Consider the following 18785-nt stretch of genomic DNA (forward strand, 5'->3'; position numbering starts at 1 on the left):
CGGTAGGTAATAAGGAAATCGAACTCTGCAAAAAAAAGGGTCCACCTCATCTGTCTTGGTGTTAAGTGGCGCGCCGTCTTCATGTATAACAAATTCCTGTGATCTGAATAGACCAACACCTGATGTTGCGCCCCCCACAGGTACTGACGCCATTCCTGAAACGCCTTTTTTATTGCCAGAAGTTCTTTCTCTGCTATCGTGTAGTTGCGCTCTGCGTTGTCCAATTTCTTTGACAGATACGCTACTGGATGGAGCCTACCCGTGCCTCTGTCTCTCTGTGACAGAATCGCCCCTATGGCTTCTTCCGATGCATCAGCTTCCACAACGAACTGTACATCTGCTTGGGGGTGCCGGAGGATGGGAGCCGTTGTAAAGCTGGTTTTCAGTGCCTCGAAAGCCTCCGTCGCTTCTGTCGTCCACTGGAAGAGCACCCCTTTCCTCAGTAATCTTGTAAGGGGTACCGCAGTATGGGAGAAATCCTGGCTGAACCTGCGGTAATAGTTCGCAAACCCTAAGAAACATTGTACCTCCCTTACTGAACGAGGTTTGGGTCAGTCGCGAATGGCTTGCACTTTCCTCTCCGACATGCCCAGGCCTTTAGGTGTTAAGATGACTCCCAAAAACTCCACCGTGGTGACCCCAAACTCACATTTGCTGAGTTTACAGTACAAGCCATTGTCTCTTAATTTATCCAAGACCAGTTTCACGTGCTTGGTGTGGTCCCGCTCTTCAGCGGAGTATATTAAAATGTCATCTATGTAGACCACTACGATAATGTCCATGTACTCTCTAAGCACTTCATTTAAGAAATATTGGAAAGCCGCCGGGGCATTACACAGCCCGAACGGCATAACCAGATATTCGTATAGTCCAAACCGGGTCTTAAATGCGGTTTTCCACTCATCCCCTAACCTAACTCTTACCAGGTGGTAGGCACCCCTGAGATCTAGGCGGGTATATATTACTGCGTCTCTTACTTGATCCAACAAAACCCCTATCAGTGGCAACGGATATCTGTTTCTTATGGTGTTTTTATTGAGAGTCCGATAGTCGCAGCAGGCTCTTAAATCTCCATTAGCCTTTGCTATAAAAAAGAGTGGAGAAGCAGCAGGAGAACAAGAAGGCCTAATAAAACCTAGCGCCAAATATTTGTCCAGATATTCTCTTAAATGCCGCGTTTCTGGGTCAGATAGGGCGTACACCCGGCAGGACGGGACTACCGTCTCGTCTATTAGATCAATGCGACAGTCAAAAGGTCTGTGCGGGGGCAGTTGTTCCGCCTGGCCTTTATTGAACACATCCGCATACCCTTCATAAGCCGCCGGCAGTTCTACGTCCTTTTCCGCTGCTGTAGCCACATGAAAGGGACTCGCTAGTGCCTTGGCCGGTGATTGATGCCCTGTCAGGCAGTGGTCGACACACCCGTGAGACAGGAAGCGTACTGTTCTGTTCCTCCAATCCACTGTGGGATTGTGGCGAACAAACCAGGGCATTCCTAGTATTATTTCATACTGTGGGGCGGCTATGATATTGAATTCTATTAATTCCTGATGTTGTTGTTCTCCTTCTTTTAGTGTCATTTTCAGATTACCGGTGTGCAGGGTGATGTGACCTGACCTCAGAGGTTCTCCATCAACTGCCAGCACCTCTTCCGGGGATTCTCTTGGAACGGCCTTAATGGAGAGTAGACTAACCAGTCCACTATCCATAAAGTTCCCTGTGGCTCCAGAATCCAGCATCACCAATACCTGATGCTCCTGTTCCCCTACCTCTAATCCCGCGGTTAACACAATGTGTGCTTCCGTGGCGGTGGATTTGGTATTGGCTAACGAGGGTATCCTCCATACGGTGGTCACCGGTGGAGAAGAGGAGACAAGCTCTGGAGTGCTCGCCTCAGCCACCCGTGTGGACACTGCGGCTTTCTTCCCTCGGTACGGCACTCCTGTTGTCTTTGGTTTAGAAGGGCATTCGCGTACATAATGCCCTCTTTTTCCGCAGTACATGCAGAGCCCTAACGCTCTCCTACTTTCCCTCTCAGCCCTGGTTAACGACGGTCTCAATGCCCCTACTTCCATAGGCTCATTCGTCGTTGTTGTCACAGGGTTATTTTCTCTCCTTAGGGGTTTCGTCGCCATCCCGCTCCCCTTATATCTGTCTCCCCCTCTTTCTGCTAGGCGGCCGTCTAGCCTTAAGGCCAGAGTCATCAAGGCCGCACAGGTCGTGGGTTGGGGGTCTATCTGGGCGACTATGTCTTTTAGCTCTTCGCAAAGCCCTTGATAAAACAGGGACATGCGTTTTTCCTCCGGCCACGCCGCCTCCGCCACCAACCTGTTAAACGCCGTGAGATACGTTACTAGGTCATTCTTCCCCTGTCTTAACGCTAGCAGCTCTTTGTCCGCGCTGAAGGTGGTCGTGCGCCTATCGAACACCCCTTCAAACGCTATTCTGAAAGCTTCCCAGTCCGAGAGCACCTCATCGTTATTCTGGACCAAGGGGACCGCCCAAGAGGCTGCATCTCCCACCAAATAGGAGATGGCGAACGCCACACGAGAGTGGTTGGTGGGAAAAGAAGAGGGATTGCAAGAGAAGTGTAACAGCACTTGCGTAAGAAAAATCTGTACCTTTTGCGGGTCTCCCGCATACCTTTCGGGATTGGCCAAGGGAATCGGAGGTGGTACGGTTACCTGTATTTGTTGCCCAGCCGGTGCGGATACCTCAAAGGGATTGCGCGACAGTCTCTCCACCCTATCCCTTAAAGCGGCTGCCTCTACCCGGGAAGCCACTAGCTCTTGTTGCACCAAAGCCAATGCCTGCACTACCTCATCTAAGGTGGCCATGCTCTATTCCGCCCTTACTCCGGATCAGGAGGAGCACCAAACGTGGGTGTGTTATTCTGTCATAGTTATGAGAGCTCCTCAGGATCCGGGTGGTGAAATAGAGTTCCACCTCCAGATCTCCCCGGACTCCAACCAAAAGGTTACAGAGCCCAGAGGGGATCAGGCGAGGGAAAGGATAGGGGTAGGATCAGCAGGGAATAGGATCTGCAAAAGAAAAAACAACACTTCAAAACATCCAACACATAAGCTTGAAATAACCGTCTACACTCAGGTGATCTCTCTAAAGTACACAGTACTACACAAAGCTCACAACAAACTACTCTCGGTTGGTCTCGCTAGTGTGAAGAGATCCTAACAGTGTAACAACAATAAATGGCATCCTAAAACTCTCCCAGAAACTACTAGGTGACTCCCTGCCTCCTAAAAGGATAATGTCACGGCCTCCTTCCAAAGGTAACTTGGCTTCCACGGTGCTACACCGCCGCCTAGGTTCCCTACGTAGCAGCGCTCCTTCACCGGAGATATCAACACGCTTGAAGTTGTCTCTAGACTCCCACTAAGCAGCGCCCAAGGCCGGGTTAACCAAGTCTCGTACTTCAAGATGCGTAGGCGCACTGTGGCGCAGGGACTAGCCAGAACACAGGGGGCACTGAAGGGTTCGCTCAGCCGAGCGCAACAAACGAAAGTACTAATCACCCCTGACGCATTATTCCAAGTACCCTACTATATTTAAATCACGGGTAGGCTCCGTGAGTCGATCTCCATGTCAGCTCCTCCGAGCTTTCTGCCTTATCGCAAGGCTGTACTCACCAGTACACTCGGTACTAACACCCTGGAGGGGGGGGGGGGGGGGTACAGCACTCTCTACCAAGAATGCCTCCTCCACCAGCTCAGCCGAGCCTCGATACTCCTACCTCTCGGTCTTCTTCCCCCTTCGTCTGTATCTCCGGTAGTGTCTCTCCCCGCCTGGTCGCCAAGCTCCGAGGGGCGGGGAAAGCAGGTCCGGGTTGGTTGCAAACGGGATACGCCGGATACTTCCTGATCGCTGGGACGCCGAGCTCCGAGCAGCGAGCAGGACGCGATACGAATTCAAAATAACGCACGCCGGGAGACGCGCGTGACGGCCTTAAGAAGCCTCCCACTTCCTGGTTTCAGGGCTGCTGGGATATGTAGTCCCGAGACGCTGGGTAGGCGCTTCGGCACCCGAACCCTCACAACCACACCCGGAAGTGTTCTATGGGATTTCTCTTGTCCTTAAGGGTGCGCAGGACACGAGCGTGCATACACGAAAAGAAAACAACCAAAAACCAACTGTGACCTTATACGGTCTGATAGTTAAGAGAATTCTTTCTTCTCAGGGGAATTGGTAACACCAAGAGAGGTTTTTAGGGTCAAGCTGAGAACAGTCGTCTTTATGGCCAAGGCACGTTCTACTCAATAAGAGGCTAAGGAGAAATATCTATGGGTCCTTCGGGGCAGGCACTTTCTTTTACCTCCCCTCCCTCTCTCCTCTCCCCCCCCAAATCCCTGGGGACGGTTGTACTCAGTGCCCTGAGACAGGAGGGGTGGGTGTGGAGTCCTCCCAGCAGTGCCCTGAGACAGGAGGGGTGTGTGCAGAGTCCTCCCAGCAGTGCCCTGAGACAGGAGGGGTGTGTGCAGAGTCCTCCCAGCAGTGCCCTGAGACAGGAGGGGTGGGTGTGGAGTCCTCCCAGCAGTGCCCTGAGACAGGAGGGGTGTGTGCAGAGTCCTCCCAGCAGTGCCCTGAGACAGGAGGGGTGTGTGCAGAGTCCTCCCAGCAGTGCCCTGAGACAGGAGGGGTGGGTGTGGAGTCCTCCCAGCAGTGCCCTGAGACAGGAGGGGTGTAACACATGTGTGTGAGGCCAGAATTATCCACATGCATACTGGCTACAAGGGAACATGTCCCCATGAACTCATGTCAACAGACTCCACACACAAGTACAGTGATCACCAAGGATGCCACGATTGTTGCAGGTGGACACATGGCCCTGCATGCATGGCCAAAGTAGAAGGGCTCCGTCACACACACAGCTCATGTAGACACAGCTCTGCGCTAAACATTGGGAACACCCTGCAGGGAAGAAAGCTGGGTACACAGAGGAAGGAATACACCCTGGGACAAGTGCACCATGCAGTAACTGCTTACATGAACAAAGAAAGTTAGCCAACACCTTGTGATGGCACACAGATCCCAGGGTCCCACCAATGAGCAGTACACTACTACACATCCCACACACCCAAACCCTTACACACCACCCAAAACCATGTAGCAGCCCCACCAACACCAATACCAGCATAGCAGTAGTGTGATAATGAAAAAAAAATTAAGCTTTATTCAGCATGAGCACAATGTCCGTGGATCGCAGGCAGTTCAATCTTCACAAAGCCCATAGGGCAGTCAATGATTCTCAGCTGGATGGGGGACACAGTGGGATGCGTGTCCCCTACCTTGCCTGCACAGTCAAATGGCATCGTCTTCCACACTGGTGAGGGCATCAGGGGGGGGGGAAGCAACAGGCACCGCAGGGACATCAGGGCAAAGGGGCGGCGTTGTGGGTGCAGGGATGGAGGACTCCACCACAGGGGGTGGGGCAGGGCCAAAGGCGGAGGCCAGGATGGCACTACACACCTTTGCAAGGTCCTCCAGGGAGTCCCCTGCACCCGAAGGGACCTCAGGCCCCAAGGAGGGGGGGGGGTCAGAGGGATGGGTCGCAGCGCCACTGGGGGAGGGTGGAGACAGGGGGGGAGACTCAACCACCCTGACCGGGGACCTCCTTGACCGCTTGCGTGGTGGTGTAACCGTGGGGCTCAGGGACAGAGCGGCCATGAAGGAGTCCTTGGGGGAGATGTGGCCAGGAGAGCTGAGGGGAGGGGATTTGGAGGGAGTGGACTGGGTGGAATGCGGACTCCCACTATGGCTGCGTGTCACACGTTTGCCCCCCGACCCAGTGGGTATGCCTACCTCACCCTGTGTGTGCGTGTCAGGAGGAGTGCGGTGGACCTTCCCTGCTGGTGTGGTGCCCGTGTCCGTTGATGTGGGTGCATGCCGACGTCTGGGTGTACGTGGGACAGGCATGGGAGTGGGAAGTGTGGATGGGGCAGGGGTAGGTGGGGGGAGGTCGCGCTGCAGGAGACCCACTGCTGCAGTCAGTGTGGAGTCTATGGACCTCAGCAAGTTGCGTTGGTCAGCCTGCGATGAATGAATGCCCTCCAAGAAAGCCTCGATGTTGGTGAGGGTTTTGCCGTGGGCATGGAGGACATTAAGGATCGCAGCCTGACCAACCTGCAGTTGCCGCTGGATGTCCACAGACTCTGCATTGGCGGCAGCAGTGGAGACAGGGGCAGGGGGTGCGGTGCCTGGCAGGAAGGAGACATGCTGTGACCGGGCACGCTGGGAAGGGACACGAGCAAGTGGGAGGCGGCTGATGGAAACTGAGGGGGCGGTGCGAGGTGTTGTTCCGCTGTCAGCTGCTGGTGCAGCCTCCGCCCACTCGGAGACATCCTCCCCGGACCTGTCAGCTTCGTAGTCTGATGTGCCAGTCGACAGGTCCTCGGCCACACTCTCCTCCGCCTCTGTCCCACTCGATGTGCCAGACCCAATGTCACGGCTGGCACTGGTGCTCGGTCCCTCCGCCTGGTCTGTGTCCATGTCTCCCTCTGTGTCCCCCGACGATGCTGTGGGCAGGGTGGAGAGACAGAAATTAATCAGACACCTGTACACATCTGTCACATGAGTCCAATCTACATAGGTAACATTGCATAGCCTGAAAAGGAAGATCCCTAACATCTACTGAACAGGGTACCGATGTAGGGCATGAAACACACAGTTGGTTGAGCCACCATGCCACTGAAATACCATGGAGAGCATGAGACAATAGCTAAAGACAGGAAACGGAGTCTGACATAGCACCCAGGCCCTGGGGACAATCCAGCACTGCATCTGCACCACACAGCGTTGGCGAAAATACCGATGACCAGGGACCATATCCATGAACTTGAGACACATGCTGCATAGGTAATGCTGAAAACATGCCCAACATGACTCGGTCACTGCACATTGCGTGTGTGTCCAGACACATCACACACTGCCCAGACCCAGCAAGTGGAAATCAGGATTTGACACATAGGCATTGCCCGCCCCAACAAGACCCTACACGAGGCAAATTGTTGAGACACAGGTGGCACCAACATCTCATAGTCTGGGTGATACACACAGGGGCAGGCAAAAAGCAAGATTGGACGCCAAACAGCCAAGGTGCGCCTGTACAAATAATGAGGTACCAGTGCCCATCCTCAGAAGAGTATAACAAGACACACAGGCACTGGCAACTGTGAGTATGAAGAAGGACAATCAGGTCAGGCTGCACAGTGGACACCTGTACAAAATAGCACGTCAATATACATGGTGACAGGGGACAATGGCACAGAGCACAACCTACGCTGTAGACACTGAGATTGGCCACGTTTATGATGACACATACACCACTGAGGAAGAGCTGCCCCAGGGGACAGTAGTGGGCACACAACTACATGCTACTGAATGGTAATGACTGCAACACACGTCACCATCCCTGCACTATGTGTATCGCACACTCATGCACATCATGTCACAGGCCACTACATAGGACATGCGCGCTGTAAGGCATGACACATGAGAGACCAACTCCCATGTCTGGAGTCAGCATCAGTGCCAACTGACATGGAACCCACATGCAGTGAACTTGACAGTGCACAGGCAAGGTCCCACAACCTGTTACACACCACCCCCACACATGATGCTACAGTCATTGTTCTCGTGGACAAAGCGCCAGCCTACATTACCTTGTGAAGGAGTGACTACACACAGACCAGGGAACACATTGCAAGGAGGGGAAGGGTGGCAGGGGCACAGCGCTATACTGGGGCAAACAGGATCTGCACAGCACCTTTAAACCCTGCCAGTGAATTCATGCTACTGTGCCCTTACAAATGCCGGTGACACACAACAAACACACATGTACCTACCCCCTTCCGGCTGCTGCATCGCCTGTAAGCGCCTCTCCAGGTCTGGAAAGACCACCGGCAGCACACGCCTGTGGAGGTGGCTCAGACGGCGGCGGCCGCGGTTCTTGTGGCTCTCAGGTGAGTCCCCCAGCAGGAGCCGTGCAATCCTCCGCGTCCAGCACCGGATATCCTGCCAGCGTTTCCTCACCTGGGGCAGGCTCCGCCTCCGACCATCCACACCCCTCACGGCACTGACGGCGGTCAGCCAGATCTGCTCCTTGGCAGTGGCGCCTACCTGTGAGGAGGAACAAGTGACACCACATCAATACACCAGCCACATGTCACAGAGAGACATATGGGTACAAATTAGCTGGTTACAACAAGGCATGTCATGCAGCCAACGCATTGCACCTTTGTCATAGGGACATCATCCCCTGGTGAGGGAAAAAGCAGTACGTGCCACAGTGGGTACACAGGTGGAATGATGGCAATGTCACAATCAATGATCAAGGCTCACACTGTGCATCACACCCACCCCTCCTGTCTCAGGGCACTGCTGGGAGTGATAGGCCCCCACCCCTCCTGTCTCAGGGCACTGCTGTGAGTGATAGGCCCCCACCCCTCCTGTCTCAGGGCACTGCTGGGAGTGATAGGCCCCCACCCCTCCTGTCTCAGGGCACTGCTGGGAGTGATAGGCCCCCACCCCTCCTGTCTCAGGGCACTGCTGGGAGTGATAGGCCCCCACCCCTCCTGTCTCAGGGCACTGCTGGGAGTGATAGGCCCCCACCCCTCCTGTCTCAGGGCACTGCTGGGAGTGATAGGCCCCCACCCCTCCTGTCTCAGGGCACTGCTGGGAGACATCAGGCACCCCCCCCCTGGGACCCCCCCGACAGTACATGGCATGTGTGTTACACCTGGACGCAATGGCAGAAGTCACAGTCACAACATAGGGACAGTCTGTGGCAGTGGCCTATGCACTCACCTGATACCCTGGTCGCCCATACAGCATGGAGTACTGTGGGAGGATCACATCCAGCAGAGCCATGTTCTCCTCCAGGGTGAATGGCTGTGTCCTCTCCACAGCCCTTGACATGGTTCCAGGGAATCAGTAGCAGCAGCTGGGTCGACGAATGCAAAGATGTGCAGGCAAGTGCTCCCTCATGGGACCTGGCTGCCTTATATGTGCCCTTCTGCCCAGTCTCATGCACAGGAGTACAGAGTGATTGGTCACTCACATTTGCATCCTATGTTTCCACCAATCCCTTCAAACCTAGCAGTCTGTGGGTTCTCTATCGGTTTCATTCTCCTGCATGATGTCAGCCCCACAAACACATTGCAACAAAGTAGAAGAATTCCAACTGACTTCTGCTGTGCACCTTCCAGAACAATTTCGAATTTTGAACTTGGTCTCCATGGCAACCAGCCTGCATGTAGGCCTTAATACTTGTCCCCTATGTAATTTGGAGCATCACACACAGGTACGATGCGTTTCGGGGCCCTAGGGCACCCCAAATGCATGGCAACGGCCCGTACATGCATGCCTACGCTCTCCATCACTATGGGTCTGCACGCGTATGCGTACTCCTAGTGATAGTGAGCGTATATGCGAGTGTACGGTCCGTACCACTACGGGTACGCATACGCGTGTAGACCCATAGTGATAGTGAGCGTACATGCGTGTGTACGGTCCGTAACACTACGGGTACGCATACGCGTGCAGACCCATAGTGATAGTGAGCGTACATGCGTGTGTACGGTCCGTACCACTACGGGTACGCATACGCGTGCAGACCCATAGTGATAGTGATCGTAGATGCGTGTGTGCGGCCCTATCACTATGGGTCTGCACGCGTATGCGTACCCGTAGTGGTACGGACCGTACACACGCATGTACGCTCACTATCACTATGGGTCTGCACGCGTATGCGTACCCGTAGTGTTACGGACCGTACACACGCATGTATGCTCACTATCACTATGGGTCTGCACGCGTATGCGTACCCGTAGTGGTACGGACCGTACACTCGCATGTACGCTCACTATCACTAGGAGTACGCATACGCGTGCAGACCCATAGTGATAGTGAGCGTACATGCGTGTGTACGGTCCGTACCACTACGGGTACGCATACGCGTGTAGACCCATAGTGATAGGGCCGTACACACGCATCTACGATCACTATCACTATGGGTCTGCACGCGTATGCGTACCCGTAGTGTTACGGACCGTACACACGCATGTACGCTCACTATCACTATGGGTCTGCACGCGTATGCGTACTCCTAGTGATAGTGAGCGTACATGCGAGTGTACGGTCCGTACCACTACGGGTACGCATACGCGTGTAGACCCATAGTGATAGTGAGCGTACATGCGTGTGTACGGTCCGTAACACTACGGGTACGCATACGCGTGCAGACCCATAGTGATAGTGAGCGTACATGCGTGTGTACGGTCCGTACCACTACGGGTACGCATACGCGTGCAGACCCATAGTGATAGTGATCGTAGATGCGTGTGTACGGCCCTATCACTATGGGTCTGCACGCGTATGCGTACCCGTAGTGGTACGGACCGTACACACGCATGTACGCTCACTATCACTATGGGTCTGCACGCGTATGCGTACCCGTAGTGTTACGGACCGTACACACGCATGTACGCTCACTATCACTATGGGTCTGCACGCGTATGCGTACCCGTAGTGGTACGGACCGTACACTCGCATGTACGCTCACTATCACTAGGAGTACGCATACGCGTGCAGACCCATAGTGATAGTGAGCGTACATGCGTGTGTACGGTCCGTACCACTACGGGTACGCATACGCGTGCAGACCCATAGTGATAGGGCCGTACACACGCATCTACGATCACTATCACTATGGGTCTGCACGCGTATGCGTACCCGTAGTGGTCCTTTCCGTGGACGACCCGGCCTCCTGCGGGGAACCTCACCAGCAGGCCGTGACGACATCTGGGATGCTCCGTCGGATGTTTCCTCCTCCTCCTCATGATCCCTCCCTGTGGGTGGTGATGTTCTCCGCCTTCTGGCACAGGGAGGGTCGGCCATGGTGTCGGCCATCCGACGGAGTTCAGCGTGAATCCCCTGGGACGCCGTCACTTGCTCAGCCTGTCTGTCCTCCATCCTCCGTTGGTGTACCTGTAGACAGGCTATTAGCTCCGCATGTTGCTGGGCCTGCTGGACCTTGATCCCCTCGAGGACGGACACAACCTGGGCCATGCCCGTGGTGTCCTGCCGGTATGAGTCCAGGATGTTACGGACATGGGCAAATACCGGATCCCCAGCCAACTGGTCAGGCTCGCGCCTCCGCCGTCCTCCACTCCCACCACCCCTGCCCACTTGCGTCTGGCCTGCACTTGTGGGAACATCGGGTCTCCGGGACCCCTGAGGGGTGGCATTGGCGTTGTCGCCTGCCTCCTCCTGGGTGCCCGGGACACCGTGTCCCTCCTGGCGAGCCTGGCTGCATTGTGGTGTTGGGGCAGGGATCCTGGGTGTCTCCTGGGATGTGGCAGGAGTGGGGGTGGTGGTTGGCACGGTTGTACCTGACGCAGGTGCTGCAGGTGGTTGGACACCAGAGGGGCCAGGTCGGTCGGGGTCGTCCGCAGAGTGGTGAGAGTGGTCGCTGCCGGTGGGATCGGTCTCCTGCAGATCCGGGTCCTGTGAGTGTTCCCCCCCAGTGTTGGGGGGTGCAGCACGACGTTGACCTGTGTGTGAGAGAGAAAATGTTAATTTTGATCCATGCAACATCCATGTTTCATCCGTTACAAAGTTGGCACATTTCCTCTTGGAATTAGGATCTGTCTTGCATTCCACTCACAGTGCACTTGTGCATAGGTGTGTCCCTTGGCCACCAATTTGGCCCCTTTAACTATGTGTGGCACAGTCTTACTTGCTGCGTCAAGTGTGACTGCAGTCAGCAGTGGAGTGTGCATGTGTGGCGAGCCATGCATTTGCGCCTTCCTTGTAGCACTGTACATGTGCACATGGAGTGGATCCACACACTTATATGATGCAGGTGGCTGTCCTTGTGCTCGTGTACAGGTTGTGACATGGCCCTGCGTTTTGCCATGATGAAGAGGGGGGGTTCTGGCACTGGCCACCCTTGTCTACATGCACGCAGTCCACCTGCTGACGAGCAGACATTCCCACACACCAAAGGACTGATTTGCTCTCCCTGTGTCTCCCTCCTTCTCTGTCCCCCTCTCTCTCCCTCTCTGTCCCCCTCTCCCTCCCTCTGTGTGTCAGCCTCCTCCCTCTGTCCATCTTCCTGTGTCTCCCTCCCTCTCTGTCCCCCTCTCCCTCCCTCTCTGTCCCCCTCTCCCTCCCTCTGTGTGTCAGCCTCCTCCCTCTGTCCGTCTCCCTCCCTCTCAGTCCCCCTCTCCCTCCCTCTGTGTCCCCCTCTCCCTCCCTCCGTGTGTCACCCTCTGTCACCTTGGCCCAGCTTCCTGGGCACACACTGTTAGCAGATCTTTGAGTGGCCCTTGGCCTGTTGATGTGAGTTTGTTTCTGATCTCCAGGCACCCATTTTGTCTGCTGTGTGTCTGTGCGCTGCTGCTGTGGTGGTGTGTGCTGCCACTCTTTCACAATGTTGGATGTTCATTAGCTGCTGTCATGTGCAAAACAGTGCCTTCACCCCCATGTGTTGATGCAAGGCGTCCGCCATTTGCTGGCAAGTCATTCCTGTGTTGGGACACAGTGTTTGTCTGGCTGTGACCTAGGCCATATGGGCAGAGGGCATTGTTGTCTGCTTTGGAGTCGCACTATGGGATTCTTGGTGCCCAGCCTCCCGCCATCCGGGTTACCGTGTCATGTGTTGTTGTCTTCTGTGGCCTGTGACTTGACATTGTCCAGCTGGGTGCATGGGGCATGGTGGCAGCAGTGGCATGTGCCTGCTCATGGAGTGTGGTTGAGTCATGCGATGGCTTGTGGTGGTTGCGTGCCTGTTATTAATTTTGGTTGTGGTTGCAGTTCCCCCCATGTGAGGTGCGTTGTTTGTGTACTCACCCGGGTCTCGGAGTCCTTCTACTCCTTCAACTGCCTCCACCGGCAGTATGGCCATCACCCTCTCCTCCCAGGGATGGTACTGTACGGCTCTGCGGGAGGGCCCTCCTCCGGTGGCGTTGGCCTGGTCGTGTTCCTCCTGCCTCTTGGCTCTGACCCTCCTCCGCAGATCGTACCACCTGTTCTGGCAATCCTGCTTGGTCCTCCTGGTGTCCGCAACAGCATTCACAGCATCGACGATGGTCTGCCACATGGCTGTTTTGGCTGCCTGGCTGGTGCTTCTGACCAATGTTCCAAAGATCTGTGGCTCGACTCTGAGGATTTGATCAACAAGGACCTCCAACTCTCGGTGACTTAACTTTGGATTCTTGGTAGTGGGCATGGTGAGGGATGTGGGTGGGGATGGTGTGGGTGTGGGGGGTGTGTGGATGTTGGGGGGGGTGTGGATGGTTGTGTGTGTGTGTGAATGTGATGAGAGGGTGTTTGTGAGGGTGGTCGTGTGAAGGTGTGCAAGTGTAAGATGTGGTGTAGCTTGTAGTCTGGTTCTGTGGTGTCTGGCAGCAGTGAGTCTGTTGCAAAGGCTCATGGTTTGTGTGTGTGGGCCCTTTTTATTGGTCCATGGGTGGGTGTGGCAGTGTTTGAATTTTGGGTGGGTGTGTTATAAGGAGTGGTGGTGTATTGGGCCTCTGTTTGTTTTTGACAGTTGCAGGTCAGTGATTGTGTTATTTTAGTGGTTGTTGGCCATGTTTAGTGGCTGTGTGCCTTTCGAATGGTGTATTCTTGTGTTGTTTTGTTTTGTCCTTGTTGTGTACGTGCGTTTTGAGCGTGTGTACGGTGTGTACATGGGCCATTTGGTTGTACGATTATGTCCTTGTGTGTGGCTTTGTACGACTCGTACATGCGGTTGTGATGTTGGGGCATGGGGTGCGCTCCGTACTTAGGAGGTTGTGTTGGGGATGCGCCAGGAACGTACTGGGGTGTAGGTACACGGGGGGTATGACACGTACTGGGGTGGGGGTACGACTGGAACGTACTGGGGTGTACATGGACGGTGGTACGACACGTACTGGGGTGGGGGTACGACTGGAACGTACTGGGGTGTACATGGACGGTGGTACGACACGTACTGGGGTGGGGGGGTGTACATTGACGGTGGTACGACACGTACTGGGGTGGGGGTACGACTGGAACGTACTGGGGTGTACATGGACGGTGGTACGACACGTACAGGGGTGGGGGGGTGTACATTGACGGTGGTACGACACGTACTGGGGTGGGGGGGTGTACATTGACGGTGGTACGACACGTACTGGGGTGGGGGTACGACTGGAACGTACTGGGGTGTACATAGACGGTGGTACGACACTGTTGGACAGGCCTCACAGACGGCTTGCTCCCTCCCCGCTCGACAGGGCCCGAACTCCGGCCCACCTGGCATATCCCCACGACAAGCACCTGTACCCCGTCTCCCGACGAACCCTCTGCCCTCGGACCCCTACTCATCACGGGGTCCAGCCCCACCGGCTTTCCCGGCCGGGTCAAGCCGTCATCTGGGGCTCTGCACCACGCGGCCGCATGGCCTCCCCTCGACCCTAACCCCGGGCCTGGCCGGCCCCGACATCCCGGCACCACCATCCCCCCAGGAGGTGAGCGGACCACTTGGCAAGTCAACGGGAGAACGAACTGTCAAGGGCTCTCCCCCGCCAGGTGCCGATCGCCCCCAGCTTCCCCAGGCACTGGCTCCACCCCCTGCTGGGTGTCTGGACACCTTCATCCCGGACCCTCCGACCTCCAAGTGCGAGGGTCCGGACATCAAAGGGCACCAGCCCTATAACTGAGGCAGCTCCGGAGCAGGAAGGCAGTTGTATCCTGGAGTCGAGAGACACCGAGTGAACTCAACCGTGACGGTCTACTGGCGCTGCCGTAGCCGCTCGTGTGAACCATCGTCCTGCCTGCTGGCGCTGCCGCGGCCTTCTGCAACAGCCATCTTCCTGGGACCTGCTGGCGCTGTCGCGGCCCGTTGTAACGACCATCCTCACCGGGACCTGCTGGCGCTGCCGCGGACCGTATACCTTCCGGGGACCTGCTGGCGCTGCCGCGGCCCGTTGTATCGACCATCCGCACCGGGACCTGCTGGCGCTGCCGCGGACCATATATCTTCCGGGGACCTGCTGGCGCTGCCGCGGCCCGTTGTATCGACCATCCGCACCGGGACCTGCTGGCGCTGCCGCGGCCCGTACCACCTAACCACCAAGCTCGAGGATTGTGAGCTCATCATCCTCTCATCAGAACTACCTAATTGGTAAATAGACTGCCCCGCTACCCCCTTCCCTACCTTGCGAGACTATAATCGAGGGGACCCCTGAGTCCAGACCTCCTTGTACCATTCCACCGTACCTTAAATAAGTGCTTATAAAGAACACTGAACCTTATCCTTGTGTGGCATCTGTCTGTGGGGGGGAAGTTACTTATCTGTACGATCGCTGGGGACGGCTCTCCCCGGAGACCTCTCCTCCTGACCCCGGCCGACCCTCCCGGTCAGTCTACCTTTTCTAACATTGGTGGCCAGCGGCGCGATCCGAATCAACGCATAATCGTACAGAGAGTAGCTCACCCCACGACAAAGCACGATGTCGAGCAAAGATAGCAGCCCCACCGAGAAGTTCCAAATGGAGAAATTAGAAGAATACAACCACCGCGAACTGAGACAATTTTGCATAGAACTTGGCATTGCTACCACCGGCCTGAGTACCAAGGATGATCTAAAGCGCGCTCTTGAGTCATGGACAGAAACTGGGGTCGCAGGACCCCCCGACCAAAACAGCGTCACACCAGACCAAAACAGCATCACACCAGAGGGGAACGCCACGGCTCCCGAGGAGCGGGGAACGGGCCTCTCGCAGGAGGAGATACGAGAAAGAGACAGAGTCAGATTACACGAATTAGAGATGGCACGACTCAAGATGGATGGGGAACTCAAGTTAGCGGAACAGAAACTCAACCTCGAGCATATGCGGCTTCGAGAGGAACGAGAGGAAAAGCAGAGACAGAGAGAGCTGGAAGAGAAAAAGATAACGCTCGAGCACGAGCGCCAACTGGCGGAAATAGAACTGCGCAAACAGAATAAGGAACTGGGGGTGCCTGAGCGACCACACACCCCAGGGCCAATTGAGAAAAAAGTTCACATCCCCAAGGATGTGGTCCGCGAGTATGTCCGAGAAGACGACATACAACAGTGGTTTAAAGCCTATGAGATCGCAATGACCTCCCACCGGATCGACCGGAGCGATTGGGGAGCCGGACTTTGGGGGAGATTTATCAATGAGGGTCGCGATGCCCTGCTACAGCTCCCCGATCACCAAATGTCGTCCTACGACCACATGAAGGCTGCCCTCCTCACCCGCTACGGCCTCACGCCCGAGATGTACCGCCAGAGGTTCAGAGATTGCACCCGGATCCCAGGTACAACTTGGGTAGAGTACGTCAACTATTTCAGCCGGGCCTTCGAGGGTTGGATCAAGGGAAGTCAGGTCACCACCTACGAACAACTCTTCAATCTTATGGTATGGGAGCACCTATCAAACAACTGTTTCGTCGAGCTCAGGCAGCACCTACTCGACAGTAAGCTGACTGACCCCCGGCAGCTCGCCGCCGAAGCTGACCGATGGGAAAGCACCCGAGTGGGCCGGAGGGGGCCACACGAACAGACCAGAAACAACCAAGGCCAGCACCGTCCTCGGGGAGGAGGAGGGGGCCAGGGGCGAGGGAGAGACGCCTTGCCCGCAACACCCGTAGCCAGCACCCCGCCTCCGGCCGGCCGGGGCAACCCCCCGTTGCGGCCTGGGTACCGAGCCAACGTCACGTGCCACCGATGCCAGCGACTAGGCCACTACGCCAATGATCCGAACTGCCCGCTAAACCAAACACCCAAGCCCCGCCAGGTAGCTGCCGCTGCCCTATGGGAAGAGCAATCATCGGAGGGACCCGAAGAGTATGAGCCGGCCCAGCAAGGGTGGGAACCGGCCGCCATGGTCCTGGCATGCTTAGGGGGAAGAGACATGGTTCCGCGGGCCCCCCTACCCGCCAACACCAGAAAATACGGTCAGTGGGTGACCATTAATGGACAGAGAGCCGAGGCCTTGCGTGACACCGGCGCCAGCGTGACGGCCGTCCGCTGTCACCTGGTGAAGCCCGAGCAGATCCTACCGAACATTCTCTGCCCCGTCCGCTCGGCGGACAACTCTGAGAGCATGTGTAAGATGGCCTGCGTCCCGTTTGAATGGGGAGGGGTCTCCGGCCTACTGAAGGTGACGGTCCGGGACGATGCCCCCGTGGACTGCCTCCTGGGGAATGACCTCGAGAGTTCCCCGTGGGCCACCGTCGAGAGAAGGGAGCACCTGGGAATGCTGGGCCTCCCGGACTGGGCCTGCGTAACCACCCGATCCATGGCCGCCCGTGCCGCCCCCCGATCAGAAGAAACCGAATGGCCAGCACCTCCGCCCCCGGTTGCCCCCGTAGAGGACAACGGCGAGTCCGACCTCCCGGACCCGTCTACCGAAGAAGACGCGCAACACCAGGACCTCCCGGATCTGGCTCAGTGGCGGCAAGAAGGGGGGCCCACCCAAGAACAGTTCCGCCAGGAACAAAAGACCTGTCCCTCCCTCGAGGGACTCCGCCAACAAGCCAGCACCCAAAACGCCGGGGACACCACCGGAACCTACTGGGTCTACTGGGATAACGACCTGCTCTACAGCGAGCAAAGAATCGCCGAGCTGGGGGCCGGTCGAGTTCTGGTGGTACCGCTCCGCTTCCGAGACTTTCTGCTCAACCTGGCCCACGATGTCCCCCTGGCTGGACACCTGGGCCAGGACAAAACGTACAGTCGCCTGGTGACCCACTTTTTCTGGCCGAAAATGAGGAATGACGTCCTGAACCACTGCCGATCTTGCCCCACATGCCAAGCCAGCGGGAAGAGTGGTCGGAAGCTGAAAGCCCCTCTGCAACCCTTCCCTGTGGTCACCACCCCGTTCGAAAGGGTGGGGATAGACATTGTGGGACCTCTGGACCCCCGCACGGCGCAAGGACACAGGTTCATCTTGGTACTAGTGGACCATGCCACCCGCTACCCCGAGGCGGTGCCCCTACGGACGGTGACCGCTCCGGTGGTTGGCCGGGCCCTGATGGGGATCTTCTCCCGGGTAGGCTTCCCCCGAGAAGTCGTCAGCGACCGAGGTACGAATTTCATATCCAAATACATGAAGTCCCTCTGGCAACAATGCGGGGTCACCTACAGATTCACGACCCCCTATCACCCCCAAGGGAACGGACTAGTGGAACGTTTTAACCGCACTCTCAAAGGGATGATTGGGGGATTGGAAGAGCCTCTCCATCGCCAGTGGGATGTACTGCTCCCGTGCCTCCTCTTCGCCTACCGGGAAGTTCCCCAGAAGTCCCTCGGTTTTAGCCCCTTTGAACTCCTCTACGGGCACCCTGTGCGAGGGCCCCTCAGCCTAGTCAAGGAAGGTTGGGAGATGGCCCCCCTCACGACCCCTCCAGACGTCTTCAAATACATCCTGGCCTTACGAAACCAGACCCGGCGCTTCAGGGAGATGGCCAAGGCGAACCTCGAGGCCAGCCAGGAGGACATGAAGAGGTGGTATGATCACAATGCCTCCTCCGTTGAATTCGAGCCTGGGCAGCAAGTATGGGTGATGTCCCCCACCGAACCATGTGCCCTGCAGGATAAGTGGACGGGGCCCTTCAAAGTGGTCGAGCGCAAAAGCCCCGTCACTTACCTCATCGACATGGGGTCCTCCCGGAACCCCCTTCGGGTCCTCCACACCAACCGGCTCAAACCACACTTTGTGCGATCCGAACTAAGCCTCTTGATGGCTACAGACAGTGGCACGGAAGAAGACTCC

This window comes from Triturus cristatus, chromosome 10 (assembly GCF_964204655.1).
Source record: "Triturus cristatus chromosome 10, aTriCri1.1, whole genome shotgun sequence".
Lineage (NCBI taxonomy): Eukaryota > Metazoa > Chordata > Amphibia > Caudata > Salamandridae > Triturus > Triturus cristatus.